The 17,047-nt window shown below is 43.6% G+C and overlaps 1 protein-coding gene across 3 annotated transcripts in view; it reads right to left on the bottom strand.

Annotated features, from left to right (window-relative positions):
- The window catches only part of ST3GAL5 (ST3 beta-galactoside alpha-2,3-sialyltransferase 5), a 30,413-nt gene extending 29,671 nt beyond the window's left edge, over positions 1-742 (bottom strand). For 2 of the 3 annotated variants that reach the window (XM_077782699.1, XM_077782697.1), the window contains exons 1-2: positions 707-742; positions 478-616 (exon numbers count right to left, since the gene is read on the bottom strand). The gene's annotated coding sequence lies outside the window, so the exon portion shown is untranslated. Of the gene's footprint in view, positions 1-477 lie in introns of all 3 variants that reach the window. The other variant, XM_077782698.1, reaches the window with a different exon arrangement.
- Between the last annotated feature and the right edge of the window lie 16,305 nt (positions 743-17,047).

Genomic DNA, 17,047 nt, shown 5'->3' with positions numbered 1-17,047 from the left:
TATAGCATCACACAATTTTACTGTGCCATAATAGGTATCGGAGCAGGACAAAACAATTAAAATTCTTGACAAAGAACAGGCAAAATGGAGACAGTGTGAGGAACAAATCAGAACAAATACTGTGGAGATGTAAGGCTTCTCTCTGGTGTCCAGAGGGGAAGGACACAAGCTCTGAGAGCATGGGATTATTGGTGCAGCACTGGGCACTTCTCATATACCAGCCATAGAAATACCATAAGTGATCCCTCTTCTCCAGAAACAAGGCTATTATCTCAAAGTCTTGCCCCAGCAAAAGTCTCCATTCCACCACCTGTGCCAAGCCAAACAAGGGCAGCATGGTCTGGGACCTACCTGTCTGCTCGTGCATGTAGCTCATGCATGGCGAGATCATCTTCTGCTCAGGTCCAAATCATCTTCTTTGTTATTTCTTTATTTTCCCCATTCTCAGGTTCAGGTTTGCTTTTAAGTAGTACTTACCAAGACAGGCCACTCCAAGTCATTGTTAAATCAGATTATTTTGATTCAACAGCTCTGGGGAAAATAATGTCCATCCACTTCTTCTCTGTAAATCTGGGGAGATGTTACAGCAAGGACCAGTGGGTGCCCATGTCTTGCCCTAAAACAACAGAGGTAGGAGGCAAGGTGTGCCTTTAGAGTTGGGGGCTCAGCTGTGCTTCTAAGATCCCCCTTTGGAGGATGGACTCACCCGCCATCCTCTCCACTGCAGTAAGACAACCAACACTTCCTGCATGTGGAAGATATCTTATCCTAAGAGCAGAAATGAAACTGCTCTTCCTAGAAAAGGGCAAATGTTAAATCATGCTCACTCGGTAAAAGCACTGAAGAGTTGTTGCCAGAGTTGCGCTTGTGCCAGGATAAATCAGCACTGAAAGATGAGAGGAGCGTTGTCTGCCAGCTGGGCTGGTGAGCCAGTTCAAAACCAAGTGCCTTGAGCCAACACATGCCAGTTTTCCCCTTCCCACTGCTGCCAAATGACTTGTTTAAGATGTGGCATTTCAGATGGAGAAGCAGACATATGTGGTTTTGATGCTGTAATAGATTTATGAAGAATTCTTCCTGCAAAAGCATGTAACTTGAAAACTCAATCGCAGGATTACTTGGAGGCATCTTTGGACCTTCTCCTTGCTTTGGATTTCCATCTGTTTGTTTTTACTTTGACTTAAATTTGCATTGTCTATTTTTTCTATTTTTGTTTCCTTTTTGATTTTATTTATGTTTTACAAACAAAAAGCATCTTTGGAATGTGTGTTGTTTTTGAACACTCTCTGCTGCAAGGTTTGCTGCTGAGAGATTGTGGCTAAATGCTGTGAGGTCCTGGGTGTTTAGATGCTGCCTTAATGAAGCAGCAATGCAAATACAGCTCTGTGGCCAGACCAAGAGAAAATACTGCAGGTTTATTCTTTGCTTTCAAGGATGGGCTGAGTGGGAAACCATAAAAATAATTTGTAGGAAGCATGCTGTGTTTTAAAACACAAGCAGAAATACATTTTGTTGTTTTTGCATTGTTTGTTATCAGAAAAAAGCTCATTCATGTCTCTTGAATATTATTTTTAAGCCTTGCGTAGTAGCACGTGATCTTCATGAGCTGACAATTACAGGACACCAGTTCTGCAGGAACATGGGGAATACTTAGGATAGACTGACATACTCTGGCAGCAGTTCACATTGCCTTGCCTTGCTGAGAGCTCTCTGCCTTGCAGATACAGAGGGATGTCACAGAGTCTCTTGTAATGTACCCCAAGGGCTGCCCATCCCTGCCCTGCATCAAAGCACCAAGTGTGACAGAAGGACCTGAGCTTTTCCTGGTTTTTCCTTTCCCCCAGCAGTGCTGCAGTATCATCCCCTCCATCAGTATTGCTGTTTCCCTCTTATATTCCCTTTCTGCCTGCAGCGCTTCCTCCCGTGGCACTCTGAGCTGAGTCAAGAAATTTCCTTCTCTGGGATGCAACCCGAGGTCAACCCAAGCCCTTTTTATTTTGAGCTAAGACTTTAACTGACCAGGAATCTGTTTGCTGAGAATGGTAGCAGAAAGAGAAGTCTCCAAAATGTGTGGGAGATATTAATGAGAGGAGATACTCTTTGCTAAAATGCCCTTTTACATACTTCTTTCATTCCTCTGAAAGAGGACCAGTGAGCCCTTTCTTAGCCCTAAAATTAGTTTTTATAAAGAATTCCTTTTGTAGGCCTAGGGTGGTGTTTAACACTTCTAGCAGAGCAGAGCTAAGCCATGGCAGCATCGCTGTGGTGGTGCCGGTACCGCAGCACAACAGGCACCAGAGCAGCTGAATGACACTGCAGTTGTGCCTCTGAAAGAGCTTCCAGCTCACTTGTCAGAACTTTTTCTGGCACAGCTGAAAGCTAGACAACTGCTTTATCAGTAGGACTTTAGGGATGTCAGCCTGGCCTTTGGTGTTATAATTCCTTGTAAAGAATACTACTGCTTTAATTAGGGTATGAACTTTTCTGTTTTCTTTCTTTCTCTTTTTTTGCAGAGGCATCCTACCAGGAAAGCCACAAATATTTTAGTATAAACATCCTGACATCATTATAGTTTATTTCCCTCCCCAAATGGAAGTGCACTTATGTCACTATTAAAAACTTACTGTTCTGAAGTTTACTAGTTTAAAAGCATTAGAGTGAAAGCAATGCATTAACAAGCACAAGGGTGAAGTGGCTTCAGGGGAAATCCAGAATTGCTTTTTATCCTAATTTTCTGTTCCCTTATGAACAGCAAGCACTAAAGACATTCACCACCACTGTAGCCATAGAGGCCAGGCTCAGTCTTTAAATGAAAAGATGTTTTCTGTGAATTACTTTGAGTGAAATATTAGTGGGACACACTCCCAAAGCATTTGCTGTCCCTTAACAGACTGCATTCATTGTGATTATGTTGACAAACATGTCTACCATAGCCAGTAATTGAAAGACATTATAAAATTTATTGCTAATGTCCCCCTTGATTTTAGGAGATGTTTGATGCAACACATATGATTCTAATAATACTATGGAGTCTTATCACCCTGCTGCAAACCTTGCTACATGAAGGAGAGTCAATCCCACCTTAAACGTGCCTATTTCTCTCGGCTGCTGCCAAAGGAAGCCCAGGATGCCTGGCTCAAATATCCACATCACTGTGGGAGGCCTGGACAGTGGGTCAGATAAACCTCAAGAGAAACCAGCATCAAATTTCAGATAAACAAGGTCAGGCAAGCAGATATGCAGACCTTGTCTTAAGCCTTGAGCAAGGTTGAACAGTATTAATAGACTAGAATGGAAAACTGGAGAGAAAAAAAAAAGCTAATTTAACTAGTCATTACAGGAAAAGGGATCTGCAGAACTGGAGATGAAAAATGTGATGTTTCAGATGGCTCATGCATGAGTTGGCAGTGAGTCACCTCATCACAGCTTTTCTTCAGCAGCAAGCAGAGATGTAAAAATTAATCTGAATTCATAGGGAGTCACCAGTTTGCAAACCACACAGAAGAACCATAGAATATGGTTATTTAAATTAGATTAGATTTATAAAGGTCAATGATACAGTAATTGTATTCTCTAGTAATTATATTCATATCTATGTACTGTTGATGACTTACTCTGTGTTGGGGAAGGTGTTCCTTGCTTTTGGTGAAAAACTGGGAGACTAAGGTGGATAACTCTCTTGGAAAATGAAGTATTTGGCTCTCTTTCAATCAATATTGCTATTATTTAATTAGTGGTATGAAGATAGAGCCCAGTTTACTTATCAGCCACCTTTACTTATCCCTACCAAAAAAACCTGGAGTTTTAATACAGCAGCAACTCTTATAAAATATCTGGTGAAGATATCATCTAATTCAGTGTAAGCACCCTTGGTGCTTCCTGACTTTGCAAATAACTTGGTTTGATATTGCTTGTGTAATCCCATTCTTCACTGGGGATGAAGCTAGAACAAAAAAGAACTTCCACTGAAGTCCCAGAAGTCTCAAATCATGAAAACTTCTCAGCACCAGCTTCATAACCCCCAAGAAGGGTTGGGTAAAGACCATGGCTGTTGGTATAGGTCTTGTTCTACCACCTGAGAGCAGCAACTCCATTTTCTTTTTAACTTCTAATGACTACAATTTGTTTTGCAGTAAATCTGCACTGGTTTTCATTAAACAGAGGTAATCTAAAGAAAAAAAAATAAAGCTTAAAAATGTTATGACCCTTTATCATCAGTAACATATTAAAAATGGTATTGCACATGTCCCTTTAAGTGACATTTCTCCAGATATCCTGTAGCAAATTGAGACAAACCAGTGCCTTGCTCCTCTGGCTGTCTTCTTAAAATGACACCACAAAAAATATCTGCAACAAGTCTTAGCTGGGAGACTGGTTTGTCATTTAATTCAATAATCATGTCATTGTTTTACACTTGCTTTTACCTCATGCTTTGCATACAGGTGGCCAGAGCCTTCTCTGTTCCCCATTTTGAGGGCAAGTTGTGGTATCCCTAGGCATCAGTGGTGGTCCTTGTGAAATACAGTTGTTCCACAACAGTTATTGTGGCTTCTATGGTAATAAAAATAATTCAGAAATAAGCCTTTAAGGATAGAGTTTACTTTGTTCAGACCTGCCAGGTAGGCCACATGCCATTCTCTGATGTTCAATTTTGACTCATCTATAGCTTTTTGTCTCTGCAGGCACTGGAAGAATGTCTGAGGAGATTTCAGTGTACAACTGGAACAAGAAATCTTACCTTCCTGATGTGATTTACTTTCTCCTCACAGCTTGGCAGCATCCCTCTGGTTTGCCTGCCATGTGACTGTCCCCTACATTAATCATGCTGCTTCCCAGCCTGCACGGTGCACCCAGCTCTGCTCAGACCACCATGCACACCTGGCCCTGCTTCCAGCAGCTTTCTGGATGTGCCTTCTGTTGGCCTTCAGCCTGCTTGATGTGTCACACTGTACAATGGATGCAGCACACAGGTGAAGCAGAAAGTGTTCCACACTTTGGCTGCCAGCCAGGTGTATTGAGCAGACATGCCACAAACACCTTGTTTCTTAAGTCCTCCTTTCCCAGGCAACATTTCTAGGACTATCACAGCAGCAACTCACTGCCACCTTCTTTTCCCTCAGTTCTCTTTGTTCGTGAACTAAAAATCTTCACCAGAACCTGTTTTCTCAGTAGCAGGACTTTGTTCAGCTGACTGCACAGTGACCTGGCACTGCTTCTGATAACAGCACAAACAGACACATAACCTCATCTCCCTAACAGTGCTGGGTCTGTAAAAGGCTCTGCTGCCACTTATCCTCCCTTAATGACCTTTTTCCACGTGGTTTCATAAGGATGAGGTTTCCTCTCTGCACCTGGAGATGCTCTGCCTGCCATACCACTGGTTGATACCATGGGCATGATCTGCAGTTTCTTCTGGCTGTAGTTTCTGCCCAGGTGCTTTCCTGCCCAGGGCAGCAGCAAATACTTGTCTGTTTGGTGTCCATATGGAGTGGCCAAGTGGCTGTTTCCATCTTTTCCTCACTCATTGCCTGTTTCTATTTCTCCTGGGACTTTATTTCCGCATGCTTGGCTTCTTAGTAAATTCTTTCTTCCTTTTCTCCTTCTCCCTCTCATTTGGATTTATGTTTAGCTCACTGATTTCTGGAAGAGAGAGTTGATACTTGGCTGGAAAGAGGCCAGGAGGGAACTGGAGGTGGTGCCTTTATGGACCAGTTGGAGAAGAATTCAGTTCATCAAAGGAACAAGGAGGCAATGAGTGATGGAGTTGCTGCTTCTGGTGGGTTGAGCAACACAACAAGGATTTCCCCATCCCTTCAACCTAATCTTCTGTAAGTGACATGCATCCCTCAACAAAGGTACTTATTAAACCCTAATTAATGTTGTTTTGGCACTCTCACATCCAGCCCACTCACTGCCATGTAATGATAATTTTGACTTTCCGGATTATCTTTAACAACACTAATTACTAGTCAGGGATGGCAGCATTGCTTAAAATGATAAAAAAGTTTATATTCCTTCTCTCCTTTCAGGAAGAAGAGAAAAGCAAGCCCTTCATTAAAGCGCTAACTACTTTAATGGTAAAGAAAGAGTAGCAGAAGAAATGGGGTGAGCTGAATCTGGACTAACTCAAATGGGAAGCTCAGGCAATATTTGTAGCTATAGCCACGGGTAGTTTGCACCAGTGTGCTCTCCATTCCTCTGAGGTCTTCAGTGTACTTGCACTACAAGGGTTCTTAACCTGTCCCAACTCTCTTAATTTGTTTCAGCTTCTGCCTGCAAATGACTGATTTCTAGTGTAATTGCTTTAAGGAAGGGTCAAATTGGGTTAAGTACATCTCCATTATATACTCTTACTGCTTTAATTAGGTCAATTTAAAATCAATTTAGAAAAGTCGCACCAACTGGTTTAGTTAATGTAGATCAGACTCCAGATAGGATGAAAGAGCAAAATAATTCATTCAGTCATCAATTCATCATTTTTTTATAGCCAGATATTAGATGGTCTAAATTTATGGGGTTTTTTTAAGCTCAGCTGTGCTGAAGCATGCATATGTGCTGGGAATGAAATGAGCTGAATTTGAAAACAGCTTTTTTCACCATGCTGCCTTCACCTACAGCCTGGCTGTGTTTGGTCTCCTCGTTTCTGAGGGGAAGCTTGCTGGAAGTGTTGCCAGCAGCCACAGAGTCAGCAACCTTGGCACCAGCCTGTGACTCTGCACAGCCCTCACCTGGCTCCACTGAGACATTGTTGAAGCAAGAACCACCCTGCCTTGTACACTGCCAACAGCCTGATGGCTCAGTTACTTGGTGAGGGTCAGACCTGAAACCTAAAGCAGCCTTGTGGCCTTTGAGAAGGGGATGTAGAGGAAAGCATTTCCAGAATCACCTGCACTGCACTGGATGCTGGTGATCCCTCCAGAGGTAGGGAAAACAATCACATAATGCTTAGTCTAAATTTAGCTCTCCACTGCAAGGGATAACCCAACTCCCCAACCATGAAACCTAAATAGGAAGGGTAATAGTTCAGACTCAAGGAAAGGGAGAGACCATTTGTTGCACCTCCTGCCTCAAGCCAGGCCTAATTATGGCAATGGCATTTCTGAGTAGCTAAAGCTGCCAGGAAGGAGATGAAGGTGATGGAAAAGAGAAGCTGTGAGGACCACTGGGCAGAAACTCTGGGGCTCTTATCTCCCAACCCAGCAGTCTGGACAAAGAAGTCAGTGAAATAACTGGTTGCACTGAGCCCTGGGGCAAGGCAACATCAGAGGGACAGGAAAACCCCATGGCTGGCTACAAGGGTCTGTAGCATGTTCATGTTCCCCAGAAACAGAAAGGGAGACCAAGACAGTGCATCGCAGCACAGAGACATCCTTCTGAAAGCTCATCTTTCCCCAGAGCTGTAGCAATTTGGGAGCCAAAACCACTGAGCAAAGATACAACTCTTTGTGTTTCATCACTTTCAGTGTCAATGGCCAAAGACTGAAAAAAGATTAAAAAAAATATTGAAACAAACTCCTGACTTAAAAGATTTGGGTATTTTGTGGTGGTGCAAAGCACAGGGACTGCATTTCGCTTGGTTAAGGTGTGGCAGAAGCAGCTCCCTGACACCACTGTTGTGCAGATGATGTGTAGTATTATAAAATGGAAACTCTTGTTGGTGTGTATTGGGTGAAATGATATTGCCCTAAACCAGTTAATTGTGCCAGCATCAAACAATTGTAAAATGCCACCATAAAATCAGCCTGATGTCTCCTCGCCACAGCTTCAAACAGCCACACACAACCAGCTCAGGCACAGCATTTCATCTGGCAATGATGAAAAATACCTACACTGGGTCTAGTAAAAAATGTCCATAGCCCAGTATAACATTCCAGCAGCACCACTGAAAAATTGGGCAGGGAGAGGGTGATCCTTCTCTGTTGTTATTTCCCAAACGTTAGCCATAAGTGATAGAAGGATTTCCTGAAGCAGCGGTTGAGGTGACCAGGCCTGTGGGCCCCAGAGCTCCTGAGGATTCTGCCCTATATGAACTGGCCTAATCTCTTCTTAAACCCCTTCAGAATTTTCATCACTGACAGATCTTGTGGCAAGGATTTCCTTGGTTTAATGGTTGTGGGGTGTGAAATGGTTTCCTTTTATGTGAGTAAAGCAGTTTCTTGCCACCATCCTCTAAAGGCAAAGCCTGCAGTGTCTGATGAGAGCCCCGCTGCTGCTGCTGGGGTGGAGGATGTTCAAAGGGCAAGGATTGAGTTCCATGTGCTCAGCAGCTGTTAAAAAATCTGTGTGGGAAAAGAATGGGAATTTGGGAAATCATTCACCTGACCCTTGGGCCAAAGTATGAACAAATTTCAGGGGAAGTGAAAGGTTGCTGCTGTAGTGTACCCATCTGCCTTGGGTTGGGCATTTCATATCAAACCTGGAATTGGGGAGGGAAGCCAGGATATCCCAGGTCAAATTTGCATGATTTTTCAGGTGTGTTTCTCCACTGAATGCAGATGCACCAGAGAAGGAATATCAGCTTTCCTTATAGATAGCCAATAATTAAACATTACCCCAGAACTGGTGATTTTGAATTCTCAGCCAAGTAAGTGTTTGGCAAAATACTCCGGATGATTTTTATCTCTCTTCTTTTGGTGGTTGGATCAACTTGTTCCCCACACCCAGCCAAACTTTCCAGCTGCAACATTTAAACCTCATCATGAATCACATTTTCCATAGCTTTCCATCACTCAGAGATGTCTTTTCCAATGGAAAGCTCTGCTTTTCCATCCCTAGCAGAGCCAGAAAAGCCACAGCATTAGACTCTCCCAGGAGAGTCTAATGCTCTCTCTCTCCTTTGCCCCTTAGTCTAACTGGATTTAAAGGCATCCACATGAGGGAATCAGTCTCAGGTGTTTTACAACTGTTCATTCCCAGACTTGCAAAGGCACCATGAATAAACTTGTTGCACACAGTGTCAAAGCAATTGAGCTGACAGGTGTTCAGGCAAATTTCAACATTATTTGCATAGAGTTATTGCTCTGCAAAGAAATCACTGTGATTAACTTTTTCATTATTGAGAAGTCTTTTATTTGTTTGTATTTATATGCATAATTGTATGCATGCTCAGAGTTGCACAGTTTGTTTAAAGTTGGATCGCTGGGTCCAATGCTTCTATTCTTATTTCCTCAGGAATATTATTTGCATCTCAATCTTCCATGAAAAGTTGAAGTGATGCATCAAAAATATGTATATTGACATTCATACATATATATATATATATACATACATATATTTAGATCATAGTTTGGAGATAACTTGTTATGCTTTTGCTAAGAAAAAGGGACTGCACTGAGAATTTTAAAATAATTAATTTTAAAAAGAGGATAGACCCATGAGATCACAGTCTTTCTTCTAAGAGCCATAACAAAAGGTTTGTGTCTCAGCTTAGGGGCAGGACTTTCAAAAATAGCATGGTGCAGTACAAATAGCACATCATTGTCCTCACTGTATTCCTAAGTCTGTGTGCAAACTGCCTGATGTTTCAGAGCTGGCACCTGGCAGAATTCAACCATAAAGTGTCCATGGAAAAATTCTCAGCTGCCTCCTATCTCTCCTACCTGCTGCCTGGAGCACAGCATGATGCAGAGCAAGTAATCAGGTTGGAATAGGAAGGGGAAGCAAAGTGAAATTAGGGACTTCTCCTGACACGTGAGATGATTTGCCTGCTCATTTGTAATTTGTTGTAAGTTTTGCATGTAATATTTAATTGAATGTCAGCTACTGGCAGTGTCCCCATTGATAGGACAAGAGGTAATGGTATTGTTTTAAGCTAAAAGGGGGTCAATTTGCATTAGATATAAGGAAGAAGCTTTTTACAATGAAGGTGGTAAAACCCTGGCACAGATTACTAAGAAAAGTGGTGGATACCCTATCCTCAGAAACATTCAAGGCCAGGTGGGTCAGGGCTCTGAGCAACCTGATCTAGTTGAGAATATCCCTGCTTATTGTGGGGTTTAGACTAGGTAACCTTTAATGGTCCCTTCCAACCCAAATTTTGCCATCATTCTGGGATTCTTTTTCATGAGCTGTGCTTGGAAGGAGTAGGTTTTATTTAAAACTATGGAGCCCCTCTACAAGGAAGCCCGCCACACATGGGGACATCTTCACAGCCACTGTGAAGCTGTGAGCAGCACTGGGGTGCTGCTGTCCTGCACACACTCCACGGAGGGGAAGAAGAGAAGCAGCTCTGCTGCCCTCCTGCCCTTTGCTCTGCTCAGCTGGCACACACTGCTTGCAGGGCAAGGTGGTGTGTCTGGCTGGCTCTGATCAACCCCCTGCTCACTGCAGCTGGGTTTAGCAGGGTGAAATCCTGCCTAAGGTACAACTGAAAAAATATTTTGAATAATATACATATATATATATAAATAACTAATATAATATAAAATATTATATTACATTATATTATATATGTTTTATAATTATATTTTATATTATTGTATAAGTATATTTTTCTTATTAGATATATATGTTATCTTATATTATATTTATACATATTATATTACATGTATAAATTATATATATATATATATATATATATATATATATATATATATATAATATTATAAGTATAAAGGTTAACACAGCTGCTTGTATCAGGATCCAGACCAGCAGTGAGGAAATGGGAGCAGAAAGCTCTTTCTAAAGGTGTTTCCTGCTTTCCTGCCCTTCAGCTTCCCCTTCTTCTTCCCTGCTGAGCACCACCCATGCTGTGCCATAACTCAGCACTGGCATTTAAGCCCGGGATTAAGCCAAAATTAAATCCTCATCACATCTTTCTTTTTTTTTTTTTTTTTATTTGATTTGTCTTCAAAAACAGCCTCTGCAAGCCCTGTTCTTTCCCCAGTCCTGGCATGTTTTAGGCCTAGGAAGTGATTTCAGACAGCTTTGACAAAGGAGTGCTGTTTTGGAGTTTAATTAATGAAAAGCAGTGAGGCCAAATCAGCAGCAAGACAATCAGCTTCACATCTTTGATATCCTCAGCATGTGTTAACTCACAGCCCAAAAATGGGAGACAGGCACCACTGCAGGAGATGCCTGAGTCATGGGTAACGTGCTGAGTGAGAGGTGGTGGGAAGGATGGGGATGCAGCCAGAAATGTCACAAGGGGGACAATAAAGAGGGTGCAGAGGCAGCAGGACTGAGGGTCATTGGGAATTCAGGATGGCTCAGCCTTTGCTGACCCCTCTCTGGCCAATGCTGTGGAGAGCTGTGTTGACTACCAGGCTTTTCTGATGTTACCAATGTAAATTCCATGTATTGATTTATCCCAGACAGTAAAACCTCACCTCTGGGTCTCACATTTTGTTCTGGAAAGTAATCATTAACTGTCTCACCTCACACTGGGTACAAAGGCCTGGCCACTTTTTGAGAGCTGGGGCAGGCTCACCCAGCAAGTGCAGGGAGTTTGGAGAGGATGGACATTGACCTTCTTCACCATGATGAGCCAGCATTTTCCATTCACATCTTTAGCAGCAGATTTTCCAAGCAGGAAAAAAGTAATCCTCACCTTGGAAAGGCACTTTCCTGGCAGCTCCCACCAAGCCAGAAGAGTGGTGGACAGGGTGGGGTGGCTTAGGAAGGAAATAGGTGGCAAAATCTCTTTGTCAAAACTGCCAGCAGGAGGTTGTTGGCCACAAAAGTGGCTCAAGACAGTCTACCTCATATACCCATGGCTACAAACCCACTTGACAGTTTGATCTTTTGTGTTTTGAAAGCCTATGGTATCTGGATTTCCATCTTTCCATTGAAAAGAGGTTTTCTTATTTGTCTATCAGAAAACTGATTTCTTATTTGCCTATCAGATCATTAGTTCTTCTATTCATTCATCTTTGTATTTTTCAATTTTCCAAGGTCTTTACTACTAATTAAATGAAGTATTTGCTTCGTTTTATTAATAATGATCTAAGATATTCCTATTCTGAGGCTACCTGATACCATATTATTTCTTAAAGGTAACATCTTTTGAATTTACTTTGTTTTCTGCCTTTAATGATCTGAGTTCTTATGGTGAAGTCCTTAATAGTAACCATCACAGTATGAAACTTTTTGCCAAAGAGAAATCCCAAGTGTCTTCAAGGAATTAAAACTCTGAGAGAATTTCCCCAACACCACATGACATAAAACATCGTTACCACCACTGGAGTCATCTAAGCTGAAAAAAAATAAAGGTTAAGGGTTGCACTCAATGATCTTGGAGGTCTTTTCCAACCTAAATGATTCTATGATTCATTTTGAACGTTTCCTTTAAAAGAATACCTGTGAGTCCCAGGAGGATAAAATATTTGCCTCACATGGCTTTGTAGGATTATGTGGAATTAAACCCAGCCACCAACTTGGAGTCACAGTCAGAGGGGTCCTGGGAAACACAGACCCTAGGGCTGTAATGTTGGGATTAGCTGCAATGGATGAATCCCAGCCTGGCTTTACACTCCATGGCCTGATCAGGTGGATGTGCCATCAGTCATTCACTCTCCATGCAGGTCTCCCATTTCATCCCCAAAATGAGCAGAATCATTCTCACAAATAGCTGGGTGGTATGACAGATGTTGGCAGGAAACAAAAAAGGAAAACCAAACTACTTTCAGTTCCTTGAATTTGACACAAAGGAAGGGAGGGACAGGTTTCAGTGTTGGTAAGAGAGGGGGAAGCTTTTGGACAGCACAAGGGGAAGGCAGCAGTGACCCATGCCCTCCCTGGCAGCAGCATGGGGCACAACATTCCCCTTGCCCAGAGCAGCAGCCCCAGCAGCAGCTTGGACAGGCCAGCATGAATCACAGGAGTGGAAACCCTGTCATGGCCTTCTGGAAAGGATTATCACCAGCAAGGAAGGGTGAGACTGTGGTGCCAAGAATACAGCAGGGAAATGTAGATAAGCTGGATATGGTTAGGTTTGACCTGGCTGGAGACTGAGCTGCAAGAGCTGTTTGTGCAGGCCAAAGCCACACCTATGAAACCTCTGCAAGGGGAAGGTAATGCTGAGAGACTGTAAAAGCACTGCCTGGGGAGGACGGCTTCAAGGGGCCAACAGAGAGACCTGAAGCCACTTGGTGGCAAAGAGTTGGGTCAATGAGAGCCCTGTGGTGAAGGTAAAGGGGTAGATCCTTTCTGTGCTCCCACCACATGCTTTGTCACCCCATTGCTGCTGGCCTGTTCAGCTGGAGCAGATCCGTGGTCATGATCTCAGTCTCTGATGGAGGAAGATGAGTTTGTCATGATCTGGATGTACCAGAGATAATTGAGCAGATCTGCAGCATGGTGGGTGGAGGTGTGGAAGCATCAGCACCATAAAAGAGCTGTTTCAGGAGCTCTTTCCTCCCCAGAGCTCTGGACCAGCCCCAAAACATGAGGCAAAGCCAAAAGCTTCTGCCTGAGCTTCAATTACTGTAAAATTATATAAATTTGTCCTCAGTGCCAGTGTTTATGCAAAGAGGGGATGAAATGAGCCCTTCCTGTTGCTGCTCCTCATGGTACCAGTCTGGGTCCAGCCTCAAACTCCTGCCTGAGCTTTGAAAAAGCAGTAATTCAGATTCTGCTGTCTTTCCATTCCTGTAAAATCCAGTTCTGTAGCTTAACCCAAAATTAAAGATCCATTAAGTCACAGTTGATTGAGGGCACTGCTCTGGTTTGTAGCCTTATTTACACTCGGGAGACTACTGGGGCTAAAATGCATCTCAAATTCTGCATCTTCCAGAAATAACCCAGGCTCCCAGGCAGAACAAATACAGTATAACAGAAAGCAGAACTCAAAATGTTGCACAGAGAATTGATTTTTTTTTTTTTTAAGGGACAGCCCTGGGATTTTTCTGCAGAGCTGTTGTGCTGCCAGCATACAATTTGCTCTACTTACCCTTTTGTTTTTAATGTCCCATTAATAATGAATCTCTGTATTTATTGCAGTTTGCATTACTGTTCCACTGTTGCTTCTTGATCACTCATTATTCTGTCTGTAGTGCCAGGCAGGGCTCCAAAACCCAAACAACAGCAGCAGTGTTACTACAGACCAAGCCACCAGCCCCACCAGACCGAAAGCAGCTCCACTGAGGGGGATCATTTATCTTCCCAAAGCTGGCAGGGCATGCTGCACCTAGGAAAGCAGAAACAGCTCTACATCCTCTCCATCTCTGTGATCAGGTCTAGAACTTTTCCAGGGCAGTTTGGACAGTCAGCTCTGTTGAGGGATCTAAGCCAGGAAACTGTAAAACATCATTAATGAGCAGCTTGCTTAATCCTGGCTGTGTGGCATCCAGTGTAACAGCAGCAGGAACAGACTGTGGGGATGGCTCTGGCTGACAGCTCAGCTCAGCAGTGCAGGCCTCCATAGAGGATGCTCTAATCGTGCCTCCCTGATCAATTTTGCACTCTGAAAAATGCTGCTTAGCTGCCCTTCGACCTTGCAAGCCAGCAGGGCTCCGTAGGTACCTTCATTTCCCACCCTACAGCCCTCTGAGCATCCCATTGCACCCCTGTGGATCTCCTGCTCAGCATCCAGGATTGGGTACCACAGTACTGGTGTTCAGTTCCCACTGGGAGCATCTTCAGGCCTCCTCATACCTGTATTGCTCTGTAAATCAGAATTAATGCAGAAAGGCAGTGCTGAAAAAGCTCACAGGGGAGTTACAGTCCTCACAGGAATTCAGAGCTCTCTTCCCTGAGGACTTACCACCCCTGTCTTTCTCATGACAGGAAAATGCTTTAAGTCCTGGAAAAGACCTAATTGCAATACTGTTTTGAGGCAGAATTTCTCTCCGCCCTTCTGCACGAGGCTGCACAAACACAAGGAGAAAGGTTTCTCTAGTCTTCCAAGAAAGCCCTAGCTGCCCCTCTCTTCCTCTGGGAATGGAGCTGACCTCCTTCTGCCCTTGTCCCTGTGAACAGTGTGTTCTTTCCAGCAGCAGCAAGGAGTTTTGGAGCAAGAAAATTGAAATTTTCCAGTCGTGATGGTTAGTGCACTCAGGAGGGGGTTTGAAGCCCCTCAAGGCACTGCAGAGAGCCCAGAGCAGGGCTCCTGTGTCCCCAGTGACTGCCTGGGCTCACAGGCATGACCAGACACAGGTCACTGTCTCTTCCCTGGGTGCACTGCCAAAGAACTCACCTTTACTCTTTTTTAGTTCTCTTATGCACATAACAAAGCAAAACTCAGGGGTCTTTAGGTTGAAGCATCATCCATGCTATAAAAAACAGCAAAGAAAGCAGGGACTGACAAGGCACAAAGCTCCTGCTGTTCCCCTCTGGCTGAGGGAGTTGGTCACCATGCAGGAAGCTGTGGGAAGCAGAACTCATTCTCCCCCACCCCACAGCAGCCATCTTCACACCTTCACATCCACCCCAAAGATCAAAACTGCCACTTTCAGCAGCAAAACCTTCAAAACACTTTTTGGATCTCAGCCGTTAAAGGCAGTCCTCACAAGCTCTCCCATCTGACCTAATCCCTGAGAACGATTTTTGTTCTGGCTTCATCCGCCTGCTGCCAGCCACGTCCTGGAGCACGGCCTGGTCACCACAATCTGACCTTGTGGGAAGTGTCCCTGAGCTGCTACATGCTCTCCCACTTGCCAAATTCCTCAGCAGATGAGGCTGCTTCCAGATTTCAGCACTTACTGGCAAGCATCAAGTGGTTTGTCCAGAAAGGCTCCGAGTGATTAAAGATCTCTGGGAGCTGTTTTGTGGCCACTGCCTGGTTACTGACCTACACAAGCATAGCAACATGGGAACCAGTGACCTGGGAAAACAAACTTTTCTGCTCCCTGTCTTCTAATGTTTAGCTTTGCTTTGCTTTTTGAGATGAAAGGAGAATGGATTCCTATTTGTATCCATTCTCGTTGCCCAATTTAGGATTTTTTTAATCATTTACTGAGAAAAACAAGCCTTCTATTATGATTTATTGGACTTGAACATAGCTTGCATTCCAACTCCTGAGCAAATAAAAGCTGATTCACTGTTACCAACACACTGAAAACCTTTGTTATCTCTGTCTTGAAGGTAACAAATCTGCACCTGCAAGTGGGTGTGAACCACAGAATCCTTTGGGTTGGGAGGAACCTTAAAGCTCATGTCACTCCAACCCTTTCCCATGGGCAGGGACACCTTCCACTAGACCAGGTTGCTCAGAGCCCCATCCAACCTGGCCTGGAACACTTCCAGGGATGGGGCAGCCAGTTTCTCTGGACAGCCTAATCCAGTGTCTCACCACCTTCACAGGGCATTTCTCTTACACTTAACGTAAATCTCTTTTAAACTGTGCCCTCCTATCCCATCTCTATTTGCCCATGTAAAGCATCACTGTCCCTTATTTATACCCCCCATTAAGTACTGAAGGCTGCTACAAGGGCTCCCCAAAGCTGCCTCCTCTACAGACCAACAGTCCCAGCTCTCTCAGCCTGTCTTCATAGGACACACAGGCACATCTGTACAAGCAGGATAGAACCCACAGCTTATGCCCTGCTTGCCAAAGCACATGAGGATCACTGCTTCCTCTTTCTGGCTGAGTAACTGAGTTCTAATTACAGCTTTCAAAAATCCTCTTCCCGAGCTTTCATATCTTCATACACTCACCAGCCCATCCCTGGAGTGCACATTCAGTCAAGCTTATACCCTTTAGTTTTCCAGACAGATCAACCACTGTTATTAATGGACATAAAGAAAGGGAGAAAATTTGGAAGTTGCTTTTTCTTCTCTTGTTCCTCCCATGTTTTCACAGCACTGGGTACCCTGAAGTGCAGCAGACAGCCAAGAGAAGGGATGGTTCCATTCTTCCAGCCTTTCAATCATGATCTCCTCCTCTCTACAAAATCTCCTCTACTGCTCCCTCTTTGGGGTCCTTTGTGCCAAAAGTGATTCTCATTTGTCTATTGCAGATAATCACAAAGCAGCAAGAGCCCCAGCCATTACTGCAGCCTTTTAACACAGTTTGGCGTAGGTAGTTCATACTTCCTCAAAAAAGCACTGTACAGTGAGAGCAATGAGTACAAGGAGGAAAACAGACACTTTAAAATCAAAAATCTAGATG

The sequence above is a fragment of the Lonchura striata genome, chromosome 4 (assembly GCF_046129695.1).
Source record: "Lonchura striata isolate bLonStr1 chromosome 4, bLonStr1.mat, whole genome shotgun sequence".
Lineage (NCBI taxonomy): Eukaryota > Metazoa > Chordata > Aves > Passeriformes > Estrildidae > Lonchura > Lonchura striata.
This window is presented reverse-complemented; position numbering and strand designations above follow the sequence as displayed.